The sequence below is a fragment of the Pan troglodytes genome, chromosome X (genome assembly GCF_028858775.2).
Source record: "Pan troglodytes isolate AG18354 chromosome X, NHGRI_mPanTro3-v2.0_pri, whole genome shotgun sequence".
NCBI lineage: Eukaryota > Metazoa > Chordata > Mammalia > Primates > Hominidae > Pan > Pan troglodytes.
This window is the reverse complement of record NC_072421.2, coordinates 23,157,977-23,181,274: the sequence shown is the minus strand read 5'-3', so window position 1 is coordinate 23,181,274 and position 23,298 is coordinate 23,157,977. Positions and strand designations below refer to the sequence as shown.

Here is a 23,298-nt window from a genome sequence, read left to right as displayed (position 1 = left end):
TTCATACACACACACACACACACACACACACACACACCCCTCATAATCCTCTTCTGGAAAACAACTTCAATATGGGCTAAATAGAAATGTGTAATTCTAAAAGAGAATGAATCTGAGTTTGGGGCCAACATTTCTACTTTCAAGTAAAGAAGTAGAAATCACAACATAACAGGATCATACAATCTTCCTCCTCAGTAACAGAAATGCCAATAATAATATACTAGTACTATTAATAGATAACATCTATTCCATTGCACTTCCTTCCATCATTTTATATGTATAATCTCATTTGAACATCATGAATGCTCTATGAAGAAAGTGGGCTGGATCATCTATTAAGCTGTCTTCATCATCGCTCCCGTCTAAGTTCCTCTAGAGCATTGCAGAGGAGAAAATGGACACTCCATTTCGCAAAATGCTGCCTCTGTTTTGGGTTGTTAAATCGAGTCTGCCCAAAAGTGGCACCCAGGTAAGATTTCAGAGATTTGGGGGAGATGTATGAATAAACACTATATTCACAGAGCTTCTAGGGGAGTCCTTGAAAATGTCTCTTCTCACTGCTGTAGTTTAAGGTGGTCGTTGACATCTTCCAAAGATTCTTTGAGTTGCAGCGGTTTACAAGTTTGTTCTTTTATATATATACTTTAAGTTCTGGGTTACGTGTGCAGAATGTGCAGCTTTGTTACATAGGTATACACGTGCCATGGTGGTTTGCTACACCCATCAGCCCATCATCTACATTAGGTATGTCTCCTAATGCTATCCCTGCCCTTGCCCCCAACCCACCCACAGGCCCTGATGTGAGATATTCCCCTCCTTGTGTTCTCATTGTTCAACTCCCGCTTATGAATGAGAACATGTGGTGTTTGGTTTTTTGTTCCTGTGATAGTTTGCTGAGAATGATGGTTTCCAGCTTCATCCATGTCCCTGCAAAGGACATGAACTCATCCTTTTTTGTGGCTGCATAGTATTCCATGGTGTATATGTGCCACATTTTCTTAATCCAGTCTGACTGATGGGCATTTGAGTTGGTTCCAGGTCTTTGCTATTGTGAATAGTGCCCCAGTAAACATACGTGTGCATGTGTCTTTATAGTAGAATGATTTATAATCCTTTGGGTATATACCCAGTAATGGGATGGCTGGGTCAAATGGTACTTTTGGTTCTAGATCCTTGAGGAATCGCCACACTGTCTTCCACAATGGTTGAACTAGTTTACACTCCCACCAACAGTGTAAAAGTGTTCCTATTTCTCCACATCCTCTCCAGCACCTGTTGTTTCCTGACTTTTGAATGATCGCCATTCTAACTGGTGTGAGATGGTAGTTCATGTCCTTTGTAGGGACATGGATGAAACTGGAAACCATCATTCTGAGCAAACTATCCCAAGGACAGAAAACCAAACACCGCATGTTGTCACTCATAGGTGGGAATTGAACAATGAGAACACCTGGACACAGGGTGGGGAACTTCACACACCAGGGCCTGTTGTGGTGTGTGGGGAGGGGGGAGGAAGAGCATTAGGAGAAATACCTAATGTAAATGATGAGTTAATGGGTGCAGCACACCAACATGGCACATGTATACATATGTAACAAACCTGCATGTTGTGCACATTTACCCTAGAACTTAAAGTATAATAAAAAAAGAATTTGCAGATGTGTTTTAAAACTACCACACTACTCAATCTAAAATTACTCCTACCCTCAACCTTCATAATCGCTCTCTCCTGACTTACTTTTTTTAACAAATCTCTTAATATTATCTAACATACCATTTGCCTAGGCTGGGCATTTTAAAAGACATTAAAACAGTATCTGGCACACAGAAGGCATTCAACAATATTTGTTGAATGAGTGAATGAATTTCACTACATTAACTTGTAATATCTCAGTGCTACTTTTGTAGTTGTTTCAAGTTTTCTGCTGATAGCTGCTCTAATAATGCTGCTGGCAGAATAAAGAACAAATTTGGTAAATTTGATCAAAATAACTTAGTCATAAACTTGGATAATTAAATCCAATTTTTTTTCCTGTTAAATTGGAAATTATTTGCCTCTTAATCGAAGTAGGGCTTCATCCCTTATTGATTCATATTTGTATCATCCACTGAGTCGTAAAATGCTGAGTTGACCCCTAATAAAAATACCTTATCCCCTTCCCTCTGTAAACCAGAGAAATAAACAAATTTAGAAACGTTTCAAAGAAGGAAAATAGAAGACAAATTAGAGTTGTGCTCATTGTTTAGTTGAAGCAACATAAGTTACATTGTAAAAGATTAATGCAAAATGATCTTCAAAACTGAGACCATGGTATCACCAAAGTCAGTTGAACCACTTTGCCAGAGGTTATTTCCAGTCATTTCAATCAGTATTTCTGAATTTCAGTCGTGCTGCTATCACTGTCAAGCTGTAGCAAGTAAGTTGTCCAGACCTGCATATTTTAACTTGACCAAGTTAGAACAAAAAGCACTTTCTATTATTGCACAGATGCCTATGTACTTGGGAAAATGTGAAGAATTTAGGTGACTAGGTGAATCTATAAAGTGAAGAATGTTTTGTGTGCAGACAAAGACACACATACCTGGGATTTAGTAAGATTCTGCCACTTTTTATCTGTAAAATATGTGATAATGAAACTTAACCTCTGTGAGCTTTTGTTTCCTCATCTGTAAAATGCCCATCATGATACCTTCCTTTGTGATGGTTAGGTGAATAATGAACATAAAGCCTGTTAGCAAACAACTTGGCAAATGGTAACACTCAATACACAGTAACTGTCATGATTAATGATAGGAAGTTTCTTTTTTTTTTTAAATAAAAAGGTGGTATTATTTCCCAAAATATTCAGATAAATGAAGCAAAATTGGTTTTGATAATTTAAGTGTTCTTATAATGACCATCATCTCCTGCTTTCCTTTTACTATAGAGAAACAGTTGTGATTAAGAAATGTGGATATAAGCTGAGGACCCAGACTTCCCAAGTCTGATGTTACTATCACAACCTCACTAGGCCATTTTGTATCAGGAACAAGCTATAGGTTTGGGAAAATGAAAGGGGTTCCTGCTATTATTTCTTGACCAAAGATATCAGCACCGTCCTGCAGATATTTTCAAATTCATTTTCTCATCATTCTAACCACAGGGATAATGTGGATTGTTTCACTGAAAGAAAACTGTAGGGCTTTACCCTGCTGTGAGTACTTATGTTTTTTAGACTTTATGGGAATATGTATAGTCATGGAGTTTAAATCTCCCTTGAGTCATTTCTTTGTCTGCCTTGGCATACTCTGTGCTGGTATTTTCCAGCTGCATACTAGTGAGCTGAGTGATGAGGGAAGAAGCTTGCCCAGGGAAGACATAATGGCTCGACTCCACAGCTATGTGACACTAACACCTGAATCGATTACGTCTGGTTAATAAGTCCTTCCCTTCTTGCGTGACTAAGTTTTGACACTAAACATATACCTACATTTAATCAAATCCCCTTTTTTAAATGCAAAGATAAAGAGGTTTAATCACTCCTTTGCTATAAAAAAGCATTTCAAGTTATTTTACTGCTCAAATAGAAATGAAACTGAAAAAAGCTTTATCCAGATTTAAATTTTCTAGTATTCCCCCCAAAAAATGTGTGTGTCCTAGAATAACACAATTCTGATTTAGTTTTATAAACCTACCTTTTTTACATAGACCATGTGCAAGTTTGAAAGAACAAGGCTTGCAGGATAGCTCAGGAGTCTGGAGAACACAGGTTATTTTGTTTATTTGTTTGTTTTGAGACAGGTCTTGCTCTGTCACCCAGGCTGGAGTGCAGTAGTGCAATCATGGCTCACTGGAATCTCGACCTCCCTGCCTCAAGTGACCCTCCCACCTCAGCCTCCTGAGTAGCTGGGACTACAGGCACGCACCACCACACCTGGCTTATTTTTACATTTTTGAACAGACGGGTCTCACTATGTTGCCCAGGCTGGTCTCGAACTCCCGGGCTCAAGCGATCCTTCCATCTCGGCCTCCCAAAGTGCCGGTATTACAGGCATGAGCCACCACACCTGGCCAAGAACACAGGTTAAAAGTCGATTTGAGGTCAAGGGCCATCAAGTTTATTTTACTCAAGTCACTTTCTCTACAAACATATCAATACTAAAAGAGCTAATATGAGAGAGTTTAAGACTATAAAAGAAGATTCTATTTTGTTTTCCTTAATGCTAGAAAAACCACAAATACAGAACGATAAGATAGTCCATCTCTAAAACCTGAGGATATAGTGCATTTTCTTTCCAGCTAGTTTTATGTGTTGCTCTGTATTAATCAGGTTTTCCTTATGGCCTTAAAATACAGAACCAAATTCTCAGAGTCTCACATTAGTACAACCTGATACTAAAGTATGGGTAACACATCAGCTCAAAATTAAACCATAGGCATTTATTATTTATTCATAATTCTGTTTTATAAATAAAAATCCACTACTGTTTTTGTTTCTTTCCGGCAGTAGTACTTTCTTACATGGTTTATAAGAACTATTAAAAAGAACAAGTTATTTCATTGAGAAATACCTTGACCATTTCATCCATGATCCAAGACCGTCACACTTCCCTGTATTTCCACTGTTTAACTGAGCAGTAATCTAGCTTCTCATTAACGGATAACTTGACATTTTCTGTTTCTAAGAGTTGGTATTTTCAACTCTTCACATGTCTGCATCTATCATTTGTACAGGCATATCTTGGAAATATTGTAGGTTAGGTTCCCCACTGCAGTAAAACAAATATAGCAAATAAGTCACACAAAGTTCTTGGTTTCCCAGTGCATATAAAAGTTATGTTTACAGTATACTACAGTGTTAAGTGTGCAATAGCATTATGTCGTTAAAAATGTACAGACCTTAATTTAAAAATACTTTATTGCTAAAAAAAATACAATCATCTGAGCCTTCAGCAAGTGGTAATCTTTTTGGCGGTTGTGGATCTTGCCTCAGTGTTGATGACTGTTGACTCGTAAGGGTGGTGGTTGCTGAAAGCTGGGGAAGCTGTGGGAATTTCTTAAAATAAGACAACAGTTAAGTGTGTCACATTGATTGACTCTTTCATAAAATATTTCCCTGTATATGATGCTGTTTGATAGCATTTTACCCACAGTAGAACTTCTTTCAAAATTATAGTTCTCTCCAACCTTGTGGCTGCCTTATCAGCTAAGTTTATGTAATATTATAAATCCTTTGTTTTCATTTCAACAATATTCACAGCATCTTCACCAGGAGTAGATTCTTTCTCAATAAATCACTTTCTTTGCTCATCCATAAGAAGCAGTTCCTCACCTGTTCGACTTCTTTCATGAGGTTGCAGCATTTCAGCCACATCTTCAGGCTCCACCTCTTGCTATTTCCATCACATCTGCAGTGACTTCCTCCACTGAAGTCTTGAACCCCTCAAAGTCATCCATGAGGGCTGGAATCAACTTCTTCCAAACTCCTGTTAATAGTGATACTTTGTCCTTCTCCCATGAATCATGAATGTTCTTTATGGCACCTGGAATGGTGAATCTTTTCCAGAAGATTTTCAATTTGCTTTGCCCAGATCCATCAGAGAAATCACTATTTATGGCAGCTATAGCTTTACAAAATATATTTATTAAATAAGACTTGAAAGTCGAAGTTACTTCTTGATCCATGTGCTGCAGAATAGATGTTGCATTAGCAGATGTGAAAACATCATTAATCTCCTTGTACATCTCCATCAGAGCTCTTGGGTGATCAAATGCATTGCCAGTGAGCAGTGACATTTTGAAAGGAATCTTTTTTTTTCTTTTTCCCAGAGCAGTAAGTCTCAACAGTGGGCTTAAAATACTCAGTAAATCATGCCATAAACAGATAGGCTATCATCTGGGCTTTTTTCTTCCATTTACAGAGCACAGACAGTGGAGTTAGCATAATTCTTAAGACCTGTAGAATTTTGGAATAGTCAATGAGCATTGGCTTCAACTTAAAGTTACCAGCTGCCTTGGACTCTTACAAAAGAGTCAGCCTGTCCTCTGAAGCTTTGAAACCAGGCATTCTCAACTTCTCTCTAACTATGAAAGTCTTAGATGGCATCTTCTTATATAAGTCTGTTTCATCTCCATTGAAAATCTGTTGTTTAGTGTAGCCACCTTCACCAATGATCTCAGCTAGATCTTCTGGATAACTTGCTGCAGCTTCTACAACAGCACGTGCTGCCTCACCTTGCACTTCTATGTTATGGAGAGGGCTCATTTCCTTAAACGTCGTGAACAAACCTGTACTGACTTCCAACTTTTCTCCTGCAGCCTCCTCACCTCTCTGAGCCTTCACTGAATTGAAGAGAGTTAGGGCCTTGCTCTGGATTAGGCTTTGGCTTAAGGAAGTGTTGTGGCTGGTTTGATCTATCCAGACCACTAAAAATTTCTCCATATTAGCAGTTAGGCTGCTTTGCTTTCTTATCACTGGTGTGTTCCCTGAAGTGGCACTTTTAATTTCCTTCAAGAACTTTTCCTTTGCATTCATAACTTGGCAAACTGTTTGGCACAAGAATCCCAGCTTTCAGCCTTTCTCGGCTTTCAACCTGCCTTCCTCATGAAGCTTAATCATTTCTAGTTTTTTATTTAAAGTGAGAGACGTGACTCTTCCTTTCACTTGAACATTTAGAGGTTGTTGTAGGGTTATTAATTGCTCTAATTTCAATGTTGCTTTATCTCCGGGAATAGAGAGGCCTGAGGAGAGGGAGAGAGACAAAGAGTGGTGGAGCAGAGAGAACATATATGACATTGATTAAGTTTGCCATCTTATATGGGTGCAGTTCATGGTACCCCAAAACAATTACAATAGTAACATCAAACATCACTTATTACAGATCATCGTAATAGATATAATGAAAAAGTTTGAAATATTATGAGAATTACCAAAATGTGACACAGAGACATGAAGTGAGTACATGCTATTGGAAAAATGGTGCCAATAAACTTGCTTGACACACGGTTGTCACAGACCTTCAATTTGTGTAACATGCAATATCTACAAAGTACAATAAAGTGAAGTGCAGTAAAACGAGGTGTGTCTATGTTTTTTGGTTGACATGTACATAACTGGATGAATAATTGATCACTTCTTTGGCTCATGTAATGCAGATTGGTTTTGTAGCTACATCATTGCACTACAAAGCAACTTTGGAAAATAATTTTACTAAAGAAACTTGTTTCAGAGTGTAATTACATCTATTATCTGCTTCTATAGATATGCTTTATTTTTCCTTAACCCACGTTATACACATAAGTCAGGAACAAAGTAAAACTACCTTTAGGTTTTGAAACCTTTTATGTGGGCTTGAATTTCAAGCAGAAATTAAAGTGTGGGGGCATAATCACTGAACCATTGAAAGAGTGGGTTTTCCCCCTCCTCCTTGACAAACATAGGTAATACTTTACCAGGGACAAAAAATATGCAGCAAAATTCAGTAGGGGATACATTTACATAATGCATCTTTTAACGAGGGACTGAATGAGGGCACATGTGACAATGCTAGCATGATGTTCTCTCCCTCCTGTCAGTTATTCTGGAGCCACCCTGCAGTTTAAGCTTTAGGTCAATAAAATGAATTTCAAAGCAAAAGCCTTCAGCACCATGGAGGAATTAACTCCGTGGGGTTGCTTCAAAAAAAGCAATGAATTTTCTATTGCGTCTACCTAATGCAATAGTATGTTTTTTCAATTTTTGTCCTTTATCAGAAAGGCATTTTATTCACATTTAATTCCATTTCTTGATCAGAATTCATTTCTAGAAACAAATACTTCTTTTTTTTAAATATAGTAAAAATTGGGAACTTAAATTGCAATTTTAAAGGTAAAGTATACATAATGAATCCTTATCAAATATTTTCAAGTAACTGTTTTGGGTTGAACATCCCAATATTTTGTATATTTATTTCCATTTTTCTATGTCATGCAATATGCTACTTCCCATACTGAAAGAAATAGAGTTAATTTTCCACAGATAGGAATTGGGGTTTAAACTGACTCTTCAGTTGTTGAGAATAATCTGAAACCATCTTGTTATCTTTCTTCAACAAATTCATTTTTTAAATCATACCACAAAAAATGTGCAAACCAATCACTTCCATTTTTCTTTCACTTACAGTAGGGTCAGCAAAATTTTTCTTAACTTTTTTATTTTAGGCCAGGCATGGTGGCTATTTTAGAACAGTCTTTATATATTTACAGAGAAATCGTGAAGAGAATACAGAAAGTTTCTATATATTAGGCACCCGGTTTCCCCTATTGTTAACATATTATGTTACTGTGGTACATTTGTTACAATTTTGAACCAATATTGATGCATTATTATAAACTGAAGTCCATAGTTCATTCAATTATTTATCATTTTTTTAGTTTTTATTTTTGTTTTTTTGTAGAGACAGGGTCTCACTATGTTGCCCAGGCTGGTTCTTGAACTCCTGGGCTCAAGTGATCCTCCCATCTCGTCCTCCCAAAAAGCTGGGATTATAGATGGGAGCCACTGTGCCTAGATTCATTCAATTTTTTTAGTTTGTGCCTACTGTCTCTTTTTGGCTCCAGGATCCCATCCAGGATACCACATTACATTTAGTTGGCATTTATCTCCTTAAGATTCTCTTTTTTGTGACAGTTTCTCACATTCTCATGTTTTTGATGACCTTGAGAATATTGACAATTACTGACCAGGTATTTTGTATAATGTCCCTCAATTTGAGTTTGTTTAATGTTTTCTTATTATTTGACTGGGGTTGCAGGTTTTGGGGAAGAAGACCACAGAGGTAAAGTACCATTTTCACCATATCGTATCATGAGTATATACTATTAATGTGACTCATTTTTAATGTTGATTCTTTATTACCTGGCTAAGGCAGTGTTTGTTAGGTTTATCCACTCTAAAGTTACCCTTTTTTCCCTATTTCTATAATGTGATTTTTGGAAGGAAGTCAATATTTGTAGCCCACACCTATGGAGTGGGAGGTAAGCTACATAAATTGAGGGCAGAATATCTACATAAATTATTTGGAATTCTTCTCCACTTAGTTACTTCTCTTTGTCTCTTTTCCACTTACTCCATTATTTATTTATATCAGTATGGACTCATGCGTGTTTATATTATATTTTGGTTTATAATCTAATACTACTTTATTATTTATTTATTTGCTGAAATTGTTCCCGTCTTGGCCATTGGAAGCTCTTTCAGTAGGCTCCTATGTCCCTTTGATATATTCAATTCTTGTGGGTTGCTTTTTTTTTCTTGAATACTTGCTTTCTTTCTGGAGCTATAAGATGCTCCAGTCTTATAATATTTACTTCCTAACCCAGTCCTAGCTAGAATCAGCCATTTCTCCAAGAAGCTCTGGTTCCTTTTATTAGACAATGTATTAGAAACCAAGAGCTGGATGTTAGTGCTACTGAGGTATCATTGCTTGTATGCCCTCATAGCTGGAAGAGCAAGGAAATATTATGTGTGTATCCTAATCTGGGATTATACACATATCTATAACTTGCATATGTAATCCTATATATCTATATTAGCCTGAGCATGAGTTTATACTTATGCTTCTAGCTCTATTACCATGAAAATCATTCTAGCCTCCTCTCCTTGCCTTGGCAGGAGTGAGCCACCGCACCCAGCTGCCTTTATTATCCCTTTCTTGTCCATAGTATCAGTAATGATGATTCTTCATTCATTTATAACATTGACGGTTTATTGAGTTCTCACTTTTTTTCTTGGTTAGCCTGAAGAGATTTATCAACATTTTCATCTTTTCAAAGAATTAGCTTTTGGTTTCCTTGATATTCTCTATTGTTTGCCTGTTTTTCAATTTAAGTTATTTCTGCTTTAATTTTTATTATTTTCCTCTGCTTGCTTCTGGCTTAAATTGCTCTTCTTTCTCCAATTTCTTAAAAGCTTACTTAAATTGTTGATTTTAAATATTCATTTTTTAAAATGTATTCAATTAGTGCCATAAATTTCTCTCTGAGCACTGCTTTTGTTTCATCCCACAAATTTTGGTAAGATGTATTTTCATTTTTTAGTTCAAAGTAGTTTTTAATTTCTCTCAAGTCTTCTTTCACCTATGTAGTATTGAGAAATGTCTTTTTTAGTTTTCTGATAGTTGAAGATTTTACAGCTATCTTTTTGCTATTGATTTCTAGTTCAGTTCATGGTCTATGTAATACAACCTAGAATGTGATCTCAATTTTAAGTTTGTTAATGTGTGTTTTATGGTCTCAGATGTGGTCTGTTTTGGTAAGGCTTTATAAAAATATGTGTTCTGCTGCTGTTGAGTATTTTATAAATACCAATTTGTTCAAGTTGATTGATCATGTTCTTTACATCAACCTATCCTTACCTATTTTCTACCTGCTTGACTTAGCAATTTCTGACGGGAAGGTGTTGAGCTCTCCAACTATAAATTGGATTCCTCTATTTCTTTTTTAGTTTTTGCCACATGTATTTCTACAGTCTCTTGTTAGATGCACATGTGTTTAGTGTTGTTATATCTTCAGGGAGAATTTGCTCCTTTAGTGGTTCTCTTTACTCCTGATAATTATTTATACTGAAGTTGGCTTTATCTGAAGTTAATGTAGCCGCTCCGGCTTATTAAAATTAGTGTTAGCATGATATATCTTTCTCCATCCCGTTATTTTTAATCTATGTGTCTACATTTAAAGTGAGGTTCTTGTAGACACCATATAGTTGAGTCTTTTAACAATATCTGTTTTGACAATTTCCTTTAATTTGTGTATTTATCTCATTTGCATAATATATCAATGATACATCATTACACAATATAGCAATTATTGATATGGGTAGATTAATATCTACCATGTTTGTAACTGCTTTCTATTGATTACATTTGTTTTTTTTTGTCTTTTTTTGCCTCTTATTCTTCTTTCCCTGGTTTTAACTGAGCATGAGAAGAAAGAACAGAGCAGAAGAAATATTTTAAGTAATAAGGTGAAGATAAAATTCCATTTTATCTACATTCTTAACACATAAATTATACTTATTTTTTATAATTTTTTAGTGGTCATTCTAGAGTTTTATATATGTGTGTGTGAATAATATATATATATAATTAATATGAATCCACTTTCCTAAAACACTATACTGCTCCAGGTGTAGTACAATTATGTTATAACTGAGTTTTCTCAATTCTTCCCTCCCATCTCTTATAACGTTGCTGTCATTCAGTTGACTTATATATGTGCTTTAATCACCTAACACATTGTTACTATTATTACATTAAACAGAGTTATATTTCAGTTCAATAGTGACTAAGAAAAATAAAATATTTTGTTTTGCTTTTATCTGTTCCTTCCCTGACTCTCTTCCTTTCCTTACAAAGACCCAAGTTTCTGATCTCTATCATTTTCCTTCTCCCTGGTGAACTTGTTTTAACATTTCTTGCAAGACAGGTCTGCTGGTGATGAACCCTCTGAATCATTGTCTAAGAAAGTCTTTATTTCTCTTTCACTTTGAAGGATAACTTTACTGGATTTAAATACTGGTTTGATGTTCTTTCTCTTAACATTTTAAATATTTTACTCTACTCTTTTCTCGATTGCACAGTTTATGACAAGAAGTATGCTATAATTCTCATCTTTGTTTCCTCTGTAGATAAGGTGTATTTTCCCTTTGTTTTTTTTTTTTTAATTTCTTTGTTTTTCTGCAGTTTGAGTGTGACATAATGAGGTAATATTTTTGGTATTCGTCCTGCTTGGTGTTCTCTGAGCTCCCTGGATCCATGATTTGGTTTCTGCCATTAATTTTGGAAAGTTCTTGGCCTTATTACTTGAAATATTTCTTTTTCTCTGTTCTATCTTGTCATCTTAGTTTCTTAATTACACATATACTACACACTTAAATTGTCTCACAATTCTTGAATATTCTTTTATGTTTTTTCATTTGTTTTCTCTTTGAATTTCCATTTAGGAAATTTCTATTGACTTATCTTCAAGCTCATTGATTGTCTACTCAGCCATGTCAAAGAAAGACTTTCTTTATTCCCAGCACAGTCCTCTTTCTTTTTTTTATTTCTATTATTTTCTATTTATTCTTTCGTAGAGTTTCCAGCTCTTTGCTCATGTTACACATGTTTTTGCATGTTGTCTACTTTTTTCATTAAAACACTTCATATATTCTAGTTGTTTTAAATCCCCTGTCTGATAATTCCAACATCTATGTCATATCTGGATGTAGTTCTAGTATTTGCCTATATTCTTCAGATCATTTTTTTTCTTGCTTTTGAGAATGCCTTCTAATTTTTTATTAAAAGTTGCATATAATCTATTGGCTAATAGAAACTGAGAGAAATAGGTCTTTGGTTAAATGTTTTATGTTAATCTGGCTAGGATTCGGGCTGTGCTTAACGTTTACTGCAGCTGTATGTGCCTGATGATTCAAAATCCTCTTGTGTCCTTGTTTTTGTCTCTCCTGTTGACTTTGGGCTTCCCTACCTACTCCTTCTCAGAGCGAGTCTGTGCCTTGCAGCTCTTTCAGCTGTGACCCACTGTTGTTACACTGAATTCCTGTTGTGAGTGGTGGTAAGGGGTGGGGAAAGGGAAGCATTCTATTGCCTTATGATTAAATTTCAGTTTTTACTGAACCTATGTCCCTAGGTTGTGACTTTCAAAAGCATTTCTTAACTTACTTGTCTTGGGTGAGAAAGGAAGGCTAGAGATAGCTGGAGTGAGAGAATGGCCTTCCCCTTTTTGGGACAGGGCTCTGGTACAGTCTTTTCTCCTGCACAGTCAATCTTTGTTGTGAAGAACACTCTGGGCATATTTAATTAAGGTTACTCTTCCTCTCCCCGTGCTGGAGCCTCAAGGGCATGTTTCTCAGCTCTTCACACTGGGAGAATTTCTGGAAGTAAAATTCGTGAAAATGTGGGGGTCCCCTAAAATCCAAGGATTTTCTTACTGTCATGCTAGTGCATACTAAGGCTCCAGCAATTAGTCAAGATTACCATTTAGCTGTTTCTACTACCAGTTAATGTCCCATTGGCTTCTGCTGTAGGTAAAGAAATCTTGACTATTTCCATTCACCTGTCTCTCAAGATTTTGAAATGGTAGTTTGCATTTTGACCTCAGTTATCTGATGGGTTCATGAAAAATTGTTGACTTTCGGTATACTCAGCTAAAAGGACAGGAGTTGTAAGCACAGGTGTGACAACTTCCAAAATTTTTACATTTTAGATCTGAAACTAGAATTCTCCATGTAGTTTTTCTGTAAATGGCTATATAGTAAATGTTTTCAGATTTGTATTCAGAGTCATATAGTCTATTTTGCAACTGCCCAACTCTGTTGTAGTGCCACAGCAACCAGAGATAATATGTAAATAAATGACTGTGGTGGTGATGTTCCAATAGAACTTTATTGACAAAAACAGGGAATTGGCTGGATTTGGCCTGAAAGGCATACTTTGCTAACCTCTGGTTTAAAGCATAGATGAAAAATCCTGAAAGCCAGAAATCAGTTGAGTCTAATTTCTTGAATGGATCAATAAGTGAATGAACCAGTCTGCATGTTAAAAATGTCTTGAAGAGATTTGATGATGCTACAAATATGCTTCTCTCTTAAAACTATCAAATAAGAAAGTTTCAATCACTGTATACACTTTTGCTGTTACAACCTTAGTCACAAAATTTACTATATGTACCCAATTTCACATGGAAAGAGGAAAACGTTACTTCGTTTTCTCTTGAAATTACATTTATTCTCTACTTTGCCAAAGAATAATATTTGGGTCTAAATAATATAAAGCAAACAATGAGCTATTTCTCTTCATTACAATTCAAAAGTGATAATTTTCCAATGCCTGAAGTAAGAAATGTAATAAAATCTTAAGCACTTGGGATTCAACTAAGTGTATCCTGAAATAAATCAGCACCTAACAAAATAAGAGGCCTTCACGGTGTTAAAGAATTAAAGCTTCACAGGATAAAAGAAGAAAACAGCAGTATCTAACCTCATGAATTTAAACTGTTTGAAGTAGAAGAGTTATGGGAGTGAAAAGCATAAATTTTAGTGACTATGATAACATAACAGGTTTAAAGAATGAGTTAACCAATTTAGAATTTTCATTACCTAAGTTAAAACTGTCTAATGCCTACAGTAAAAATGCAATATTTTCAGGTAATTATTCATAGAATACAATTCCTAAAAACCCATAAGGTGAAGATGCTGCCCCATGAAATATGTAAAACAGTATTCCCAAACATTTCCCATTCTGAATCTACAAATTTCTCCTCAAATTGCAAATTAGGAACAGACAGAACTGATCTCCTCAGGTGAATAGTATTTAACTAAAATATTTTATGTATGCAATGAGTTTGCTGTCTGCCAGCTTTTTAGACTTGGATCTCACTTTGATTTATTGTTCTCTGGCTTCTGGGAGCTAATCTATCTTTCCTGAGATTGCCTAAATCCTCTCTTACTTATTCATTACCTCAACAATTAGTTCTAGTTACTAACCTATATAAAGGTAGATGACAGTGTAAGTCAGCAAATGAATATCTGCTGTCTGTCTTCCTGAGGCTGGGTGGTTCACTTCAATGACTACTGTCACTTTTTATCCAAGTTAGGGTAATAGAGGCACACAGGATAGCAGTAACTGAGTTTCAGAATTCAGTGTCTAGCAGACCAAAGTTAGATATTTTGCCCTTTTATTTCAATGGCTTATCATTTAAATTATGAAATTTTCAGTCTTGTACATTCTTGTTAAGAATAATCTTTCTGGGCCACACGTGGTAGCTCACGCCTGTAATCCCAGCACTTTGGGAGGCCGAGGTGGGCAGGCGACATCAGGAGTTTGACACCAGCCTGACCAACATGGAGAAACCCTGTCTCTACTAAAAATACAAAATTAGCTGGACGTGGTGGCGCATGCCTGTAATCCTAGTTACTCAGGAGGCTGAGGCAGGAGAATCACTTGAACCTGGGAGGTGGAGGTTGCCATGAGCTGAGATCGTGCCATCGCACTCCAGCCTGGGCAACAAGAGCGAAATTCCGTCTCAAAAAACAAAGAATAATCTTTATTTAAATTATGTCTTTTTATTATTAATGTGAATGAGCTCTGCCTTCCCACTACTTTTTGTAATTGTTAATGCTGGTATGTAGGTAAGATTTGAAATGTATATCTAGAATTATTTTTATCATTAGTAAACTTTCATATTAATTTTTATTAGTTTCCTCCATAGACAATCATTATTGGTGTCAATGGAACATGGGATGTCTGGAGGAAGTGACAAGAGATGAAGTTGGACAGGATGTTGGATCCATAGCAGCCATGTTTTAATACATGACTCCATCTCCCTGGCTACAGTTGGCTAAGCCATGTATAGATACTTTACAAATGCTGAGTCAGTTACTCTCTTTCTTGGGATTTTAGAATTGGAACAAACAGCAAAATATTCTCTGCCAGCATATACAGCTATAATATATAAACTACAGAGCCTTGTGGCAGTCATATCGAAAATAATATTCTGCAGAATGGAAAATAGAGGCAGACCTTCCGAGAAAAGAAAGGAGAAATAGGAAGCTCTGCCTTCTGTCCAGGTCTTTCCAGAGCTGACTACATTCCTACCCTTGAGCTCCAGGAAACACCTCTGTACCCTTAAAACATATTCTTCCATTGTACTTACACCTGGTTTGATTTGGTTCTGTTACTTGTAACCAAAATAATCTAAGATAATATGCCTTATGATTATCACAGCATATTCACCAAACTCTATTATAATTATTTACCTCCCCATAGAAACTATTAAAAGATGTGACTATAATTTAATTGTTTACATAGCCCTAGTATTGAGTCAGCACAAAATAAATTAACTGCAAAGCAATGAAAGAGAAAAGCTTGTCTGAGTGGGAGACACAGCATGATAAAGCTTGCTACAACAGCCGTTCCTTCTCAAGTGGAAATGTTTATGAACTATTGTTTTCTTTTTATTGTACTTTAAGTTCTGGGGTACATGTGCAGAACTTGCAGTTTTGTTACATAGGTATACACGTGCCATGGCAGTTTGCTGCACCCATCAACCCATCACCTACATTAGGTATTTCTCCTAATGCTATCCCTCCACTAGTCCCCCATCCCCTGACAGGCCCCGGTGTGTGATGTTCCCCTCCCTGTGTCCATGTGTTCTCATCGTTCAACTCCCATTTATGAGTGAGAACACGCATTGTTTGGTTTTCTGTTCTTGTGTTAGTTTGCTGAGAATGATGGTTTCCAGCTTCATCCATGTCCCTGCAAAGGACGTGAACTCATCCTTTTTTATGGCTGCATAGTATTCCATGGTGTATACGTGCCACATTTTCTTTATCCAGTCTGTCATTGATGGGAATTTGAGTTGATTCCAAGTCTTTGTCATTGTGAATAGTGCCACAGTAAACATACGTGTGCATGTGTCTTTATAGTAGAATGATTTATAATCCTTTGGGTATATACCCAGTAATGGGATTGCTGGGTCAAATGGTATTTCTGGTTCTAGATCCTTGAGGAATCGCGACACTGTTTAAAAACAAAACAAACACTTAGAAGAGGTTTTCACAAATTGCATTTGATGGTTGCCCACTGGCTCAAGATGGGAACAAGTGTTCAGTGCAAAACGGTTTCACAGTAGTTACATATTTTTAAATCCCTTTTTTTAATAGAGTTAGCAATTTTCTTTACAGTAATAGTACTCAGAGCATTTAATATGATATAGGTGCACTGCAGATCTTCAGGAAGGTGATAAATCAATCATGGTTTCCCAAACTCTTTGATCATGTGATTCTTTTACCACAAAACTTCACAAAACTCAAGTCAACAATGACAAAACCCCCCAAACAACCCAAGTTTTCTAATGGACAAAGAACTTGAATAGACATTTCTCAAAAAAATCAAAAGATATACACATGGCAAACAGACACATGAGAAAATGCTTAACATCACTAATCACAGAAATACAACAGTGAATACCACAACATACCCATTAGGATGGCTACTATTAAAAAGTAAATAGCAAAGAAGTGAATAAATTAGAATCGTTGCATACTGTTGGTAGGAAAGCAAAATGATGTAGCTGCTATGGAAAACAGTATGGAAGTACCTCAAAAAAATTAAACATAGAATTACCAAATGATCCAGCAATTTCACTTCAATGCAATATTATTCAGCCTTAAAAATGAAGTTCTGCGACATTCTATAGCATGGAAGCATGGATAAACCTTGAAGACATTACGCTAAGGGAAATGAGCTAGTCACAGAAATGCTAATATTGTATTATCCCACTTATATGAAGTATGTAGAGTAGTAAAATTCATGAAGTCAGGAAATAGAACATAGTTGCCAGAGGCTGGGGGGTAGGGGGAAATGGGGAGATGTTGTTTGATGTATACAGGATTTTTGTTTTACAAGATGAGAAGAGTTCTGGAGATTGGTTACACAACGATGTGAATATATTTAACACTATTGAACTGTACATGTAAAAAAAGGTTACAATAGTAAATTTGATGTTATGTGTATTTTACCACAGTTGAAAATTAAAAAAAAAAAAAAAGATCAGTATCCTCGGAAAAAATACTTATAGAAACAATGCCAAGACAATTCCATGGTGTGCTGCTCCCAGAGTACATGCATGGAGGAGTAAAGCCACTCCTTCACTAAAAAAAAGTGATGGTTAAGTTATTTTCTGTGCAATTTCTAGCATAGCAAATTGCAGTAATCAGTGTTACTTCTTACTTGAGAGTGGGTAAAAATCACCCAGTTACCTTTTATTTCCTGATGAATAACTATTAATATTGTATTACTCTGTTGTCCTCTGCTTTCCATTTTAAATAGTGTCAGAGAATAAGGACATGGAGAGAAGGTTCAGGGCTGATAAAACAACCATCTGCCTCTACCTACTCCCCCAATTTAGTAGCCTCAACACAAGATTAGTAGCCCCCAGAAGACCTCTAGGGGCAACTGTAGACTTCTAAGGATCTTTCCATAGTGGGTAAGGTACTAACTACCAAGGTTTAGTGGGATTTATCTAATCTGAGAAAAGTCTTCTAAATTTCCAAAGTTTCCCTTTCATTTCTGATCATATAGTGTAAGAGACAATAAAAACTTATAATCCTACCACTGCCACTTCCTAGCTTCCATTCCATCACATAATTTTTCAGTGTCTGTTGTCCTCTCTGAAACCTGGGGCCAGTATCAGAGCAGCCTTCTTGAAGCCACCCTGAAGAGTAATGAATAGAAATGAGTTATAAATATAAAATGCTGTATAAATCTTTTAGCACCAGAGACTTGAGATGTTTTAAATACACAAAGGACAGACTAATAAGACTATCAATCCTGTCTCCAATGTATAGACATTTAGAAAGTGGGATACCATCCATCTCTGACTCTTAAAGCCTCAGTTTAAAAAAATCTATGATTTCCATCAATGTAGAGAAACGTGCCCTTTTGCCTTCCTTTCTAGAGCTAATATAATGAATTTTCCTGTATATACAAAGGTCATGTGAGATTACATTTTATCTGCAATGTAGCTTTCTAGACGCATTATGAACAGTTTTCTTAATTCAGAGAGGGTTCGATTCTACATTCCTTTGCTAGCATTTGTCTATATTGGGGGCATCAAATTGAGTGAATATTAATGATGAGATTATTTGCATATTATATGGCTAACATACAGAAAAAAGAACAATTTTAAAAGAATCAAGGGTGGCAGTTTTAAAACCTTTAATGGGCTGCTATTTTCAACTGTGGTTGTTTTGTTTGTTTTTTTTTTAAGAGTTGAGGTCTTGCTCTGTTTCTCTGGCTGGAGTGCAGTGGTGCAATCATAGCTCAATGGAGCTTTGAATTCTTTGGCTGAAGCAATGCTTCCACCTCAGCCTCCCAAGGAGCTGGGACAACAGGCCATGCCTGGCTAATGTTTTTATTCTTTGCAGAGACTGGGTCTTGCTATGTTGCCCAGGCGGTCTCGAACTACTAGCTTCAAGTGATCCTTCCACCTCAGCCTCCCAGAGCTCTGGGATTACAGGCGTGAGCCACCACACTCAGTTGTATTGAGTTTTAATATTAAATAAGTTGGTCTTCATTGAGGACCCAATATTTTAAATTACATTTCACTGGGGGTTCTGAAAATATCCATAAGTTTGACTGTCGATTTGTTGTTGAAGTAGTAACTCTCAACTGTGCCCAATTCCATTTATGTGATTTTTCAAAACAATCTATTAGCTTTTATCCACCAAAATATGACTTGTAAATAAGAAATCCATGTTAAAGAGAAATGTGTGCTTAGGTACACACATTAAGATTAAGATCCTTTGCACAGAACCTTCTGCCATAGAGTTATAAGAAAGAAAACCATTTAGTCGGAAGTCCTGAAACCAAAACAACCTGCATAGTCTATTAAAAGAAAGATGTGTTGGTCCGATCAGCTGGATCAACCATGCTGATGCAGTGCTTTGGTAATTTGTCTTCAATGTCCGGCACCATTTTTTTGAGGAAATAATGGAAAGAAGATGTATGTCCCTACAAGCCTAGTCCCTGTGGCAACATTGGTCCCACTCCAAATAAATCTTCCTCTCCACCTGCCATTCTTATGCTGCTCTGGATTCCTAGAGGAAATGTTTCAGCAGTTTAGGAACATAGGACAGCATTAGAGACATTTTTCTCTTCATTTTCCTTTATGAGCCTGAGAAACAGTGTTCCTACAACCTTCTTAGGTGTAAAAGAAGTAATAAAGTAGACCAGCCTTCTTTATTTTTTAAACTGTGTATCAAAATTGAGCTAATAAAACTCTTTCCAGAAGGAATAAATATTCCTGACTTTCACTTTCCTTTTCTTTCTCGCAGTCCCCCTTTCCCCTGGGACTACTTTACTCAACATGAGATATGCGCAAAGGTACATAATATAGACAGAACATTGGCTGCATTTAAGGAAAAGACTTCAGAGAAGACATCATTTTACAGATTAGCAAACTTATCCTCAGTTATCAAGTAACTTCTCCAAGGCCAGGTTGAGCCACCTTCTCAATTGAATCAAATCCATTTGTTTCTGTATATTCATAAGCACATCCAACAAAGGCCACATAAAAACTTAAAACATTGTTAAATCCTCAGCTTCTTTATCAGAAAGACAGCTAGATACTCCTTTGTTGAACATTATCAGAGCCCATTTTGAGTGAAATATATCTTGTATTATTTCCCCATCTCAGCATTACCACCCAGGTTGATGAAACTACCCAATCCCCAATAATTTTTCTTCATCAGTGACTATTCTTCAAAATAGCAAGTCTTCTTGTTATAATTTCAAACCAAAGATCTTATGAAAAGACCAGCTCCTTCTCTACAGAGATGGATTACATCAGGAGCAATAGCAGATAAACTCTGACCTCTAGATCTGAAGAATTTCAGTGATAACTGTAAAAATATTTTCAGTTATTAATACATAAGAAAACACATCATTTGTGTTTATGGGTCATCACTGCCATTTATAGTTATGATGTTCTTCTCTCTAGTGATTTTTAACTGGAAAGGGGTAAATGGAAATGTGTAGACAAACACATTCAAAAGAAACCCTACTTCTGAGCCCTTCTAAAGATTTTACTGGGTAGTCTTTAAAACAAAAGTTTCTTTTATAAAAGGCAAAAAATCAACTTCAAAACTCAGGCTTCAAATCATCAAGGGTTACTTCCTTCTCTTCTAACTAGATTAAACTTTTGGAGTCCCAGCAAAAGGCTTATCATATCCCATTTGGCAAGAACTAGTCCCCTATAATTACAGTTTGAAAGTGTTTTCTAGGCTTCATACATTTGTCCAGAAAATGGGCAGTTTAAGGAATCATAATAAGGCATCATTCAATGGGAAAAAGGACTTCACCTGAAATTCAAGCCTTTGTAGCTTCTCTCAGACATCTGGCTCTTTCTCACTTTTTGTGGTCAGGGCAAAATCAATTATTCGATGACCTGGGCATAGATATGGTTCTCTCTAGTTTCAAGGAGGGAAGAATGCCAGAACCACAAGCACTCTCATGTGAAAGGCTGTGCTTGATGCGTTTATCACAGAAGTTTGATGATGTCTGAGGGCACGGATGCCAGGAGTTTTGTTTTGTTTTTTAATTTAATTATGCGATTAAAACCATTTTTCTTTCCATAAGCCCCTATACTGCCTTTGAAAATATTCATTCTCCGGAGTCATCCAAGAGGAGGGAGAACAGTATGAGCTCTGAGCTGAACAGAAGACTCTCCCTCCTCTGGCTGGTGGGAGGTGACTCTCTGAGTGCCTTCTATGTTCAAACTTGAATTAATTCCACTCACACTATACCCCCACAGGTAATGAAGACAAATAGTGCTGCAGTCTTTGGGTACAGTTTCAATGTTTACTTCTGGTAACAACCAAGGATATATTGCTCAGACTCTGGAAACTACAAAAATCATTTTGGAGAAGAAAATTTTGACTCTCTACCTCCTCGTTCTTTGCCACAAAGGAGAAAGACCACAGTAATAGTTAAGGCGGCTGAAACAAGAAAGGGTGCACAAAACCCGGATGGATTCCCCCTTCATCTAACTTCAGACACCCTATTATGTAGAGTTAATTGCAACTGTTACTTATCAAGCATAGCAGATCCCCACACCTCCTCCCCATTGGTATCCCCTCAGGCCTTACTATTTCAGTACCCTACTCACTCCAGCATCTGCCTCTGTCTGCCTTTGGGCTTTCTTCAGCCTTAGGATCCTCACTGCTTCTATTCCCCTACACAAGTAAGAGGCCAGGAATGCCAGGAAATAAATGCCTCCCCATGAGAACAGCCTTTGATCGATGACTGATGGAAGCTGGTATAAATACCTTAGTGCCCTTGTCCCTCAGGTGGGATAACTATTGTCCTACTCTGAGTCCCTCGGGTCCCCAGTGGAATTAAGCTCCAGTTGACCACAGTAATAACAACACAATCTTTATTGGCTGGATTCCCTTTTTTCTTTTACTTCCCCACAACCTGAATAAAAGGCTCACGCTTGAATCTATGGCTATGGGTCTGTTTTTAAGACACACAGTGTTGAGGTGTGGACTTTAAAAGAAGAGGACAAGCTGTTTTGCTAGATGAGGTTCAGATACATAAAGTCCATCCTTTTCTCTACACCTCTGATAGATGTTAGCCTTTTGTAATAGCTTTTCCCCTTGTGGTTATACATACATAAAAGCTCATGAAACTTTAACCCTTATCACTTCTCCTCACTTCCCCCATAAAGCAGTGGGGCTGATAATCAAATCATGATTTCACACAGTTCCTGACTTCCAGAGCTCTTCAGGCTCCCCATTGCCAAGATCAGAGTGAAGATTTGGGGTTCCAGAGGACAAGTCCTTATCCATGCTGCCCCTAATTTAATGTCTCTCCCCCACCTTTCCAAGGGAGGTCCTGCTCACATTAGTGCCTCTTCCATGGACTGCTGAGTTGCCTGGCTAGCTTTCTGCCCTGACATGAGATTGTTCCCTACCTTGGATCTCTATTTGGTTGTGGTGACCTCAAATCTTTCAATATTTTGCCCAGCATGCCTCCTCATTATTACCTCTAGCTCCTGGCTAAGGCCGTCTTCGTTATGAACAGAGATATTACTAATAATGTCTGTAACTTTTTCTGTTTTCTAAATTTATTTTTAATTGACATAAAATATTGTGTATTTACCATATCAATGTGACATTTTGAAGTATGCATACATTGTGAAATGATTGACTCTAACTAATTAGCATGTGCATTACTTCATGTAGTTATTTTGTGGTAAGAACACTTTACATTCACCCTCTTAGCATTTTTCAAGAAAATAATATATTGTTAAATTTAGTCACCATGTTGCACAATAGATTTCTTGAATTTATTCCTCCTATTTGACTGAAATTTTGTATGCTTTGACCAACATCTCCCCTAACCACCATTCTGCTTTCTACTTCTATAAGATCAACTTTTTTAGATTCCATATATGAGTGAGATCATGTGGTGTTTGTCTTTCTGTGTCTGGCTTATTTCATTTAACATAATATCCTCGAGGCTCATCCCTGTTATTGCAAATGACAGGATTTCTTCCTTTTTTATGGCTGAATGGTATTCCACTGTGTCTATATACCATATTTTCTTTATCCATTCATCCAGGGATGGGCACTTAGGTTGTTTACATATCTTGGCTTTTGTGAATAGTGCTGTGATAAATGTAGAAATGCAGATACCTCTTCAGATGTCTGTAATCTTCTTTAAAATATTTCAGAATGGACTGTATAATACAGTATTAGTTTTACTAGAAGGAACAAT

General features: G+C 36.6%; 1 pseudogene; it reads right to left on the bottom strand.

The window, feature by feature from the left end:
• LOC129138881 (tigger transposable element-derived protein 1-like) overlaps positions 1–23,298 on the bottom strand; it is a 158,629-nt pseudogene that overhangs the window by 18,903 nt on the left and 116,428 nt on the right.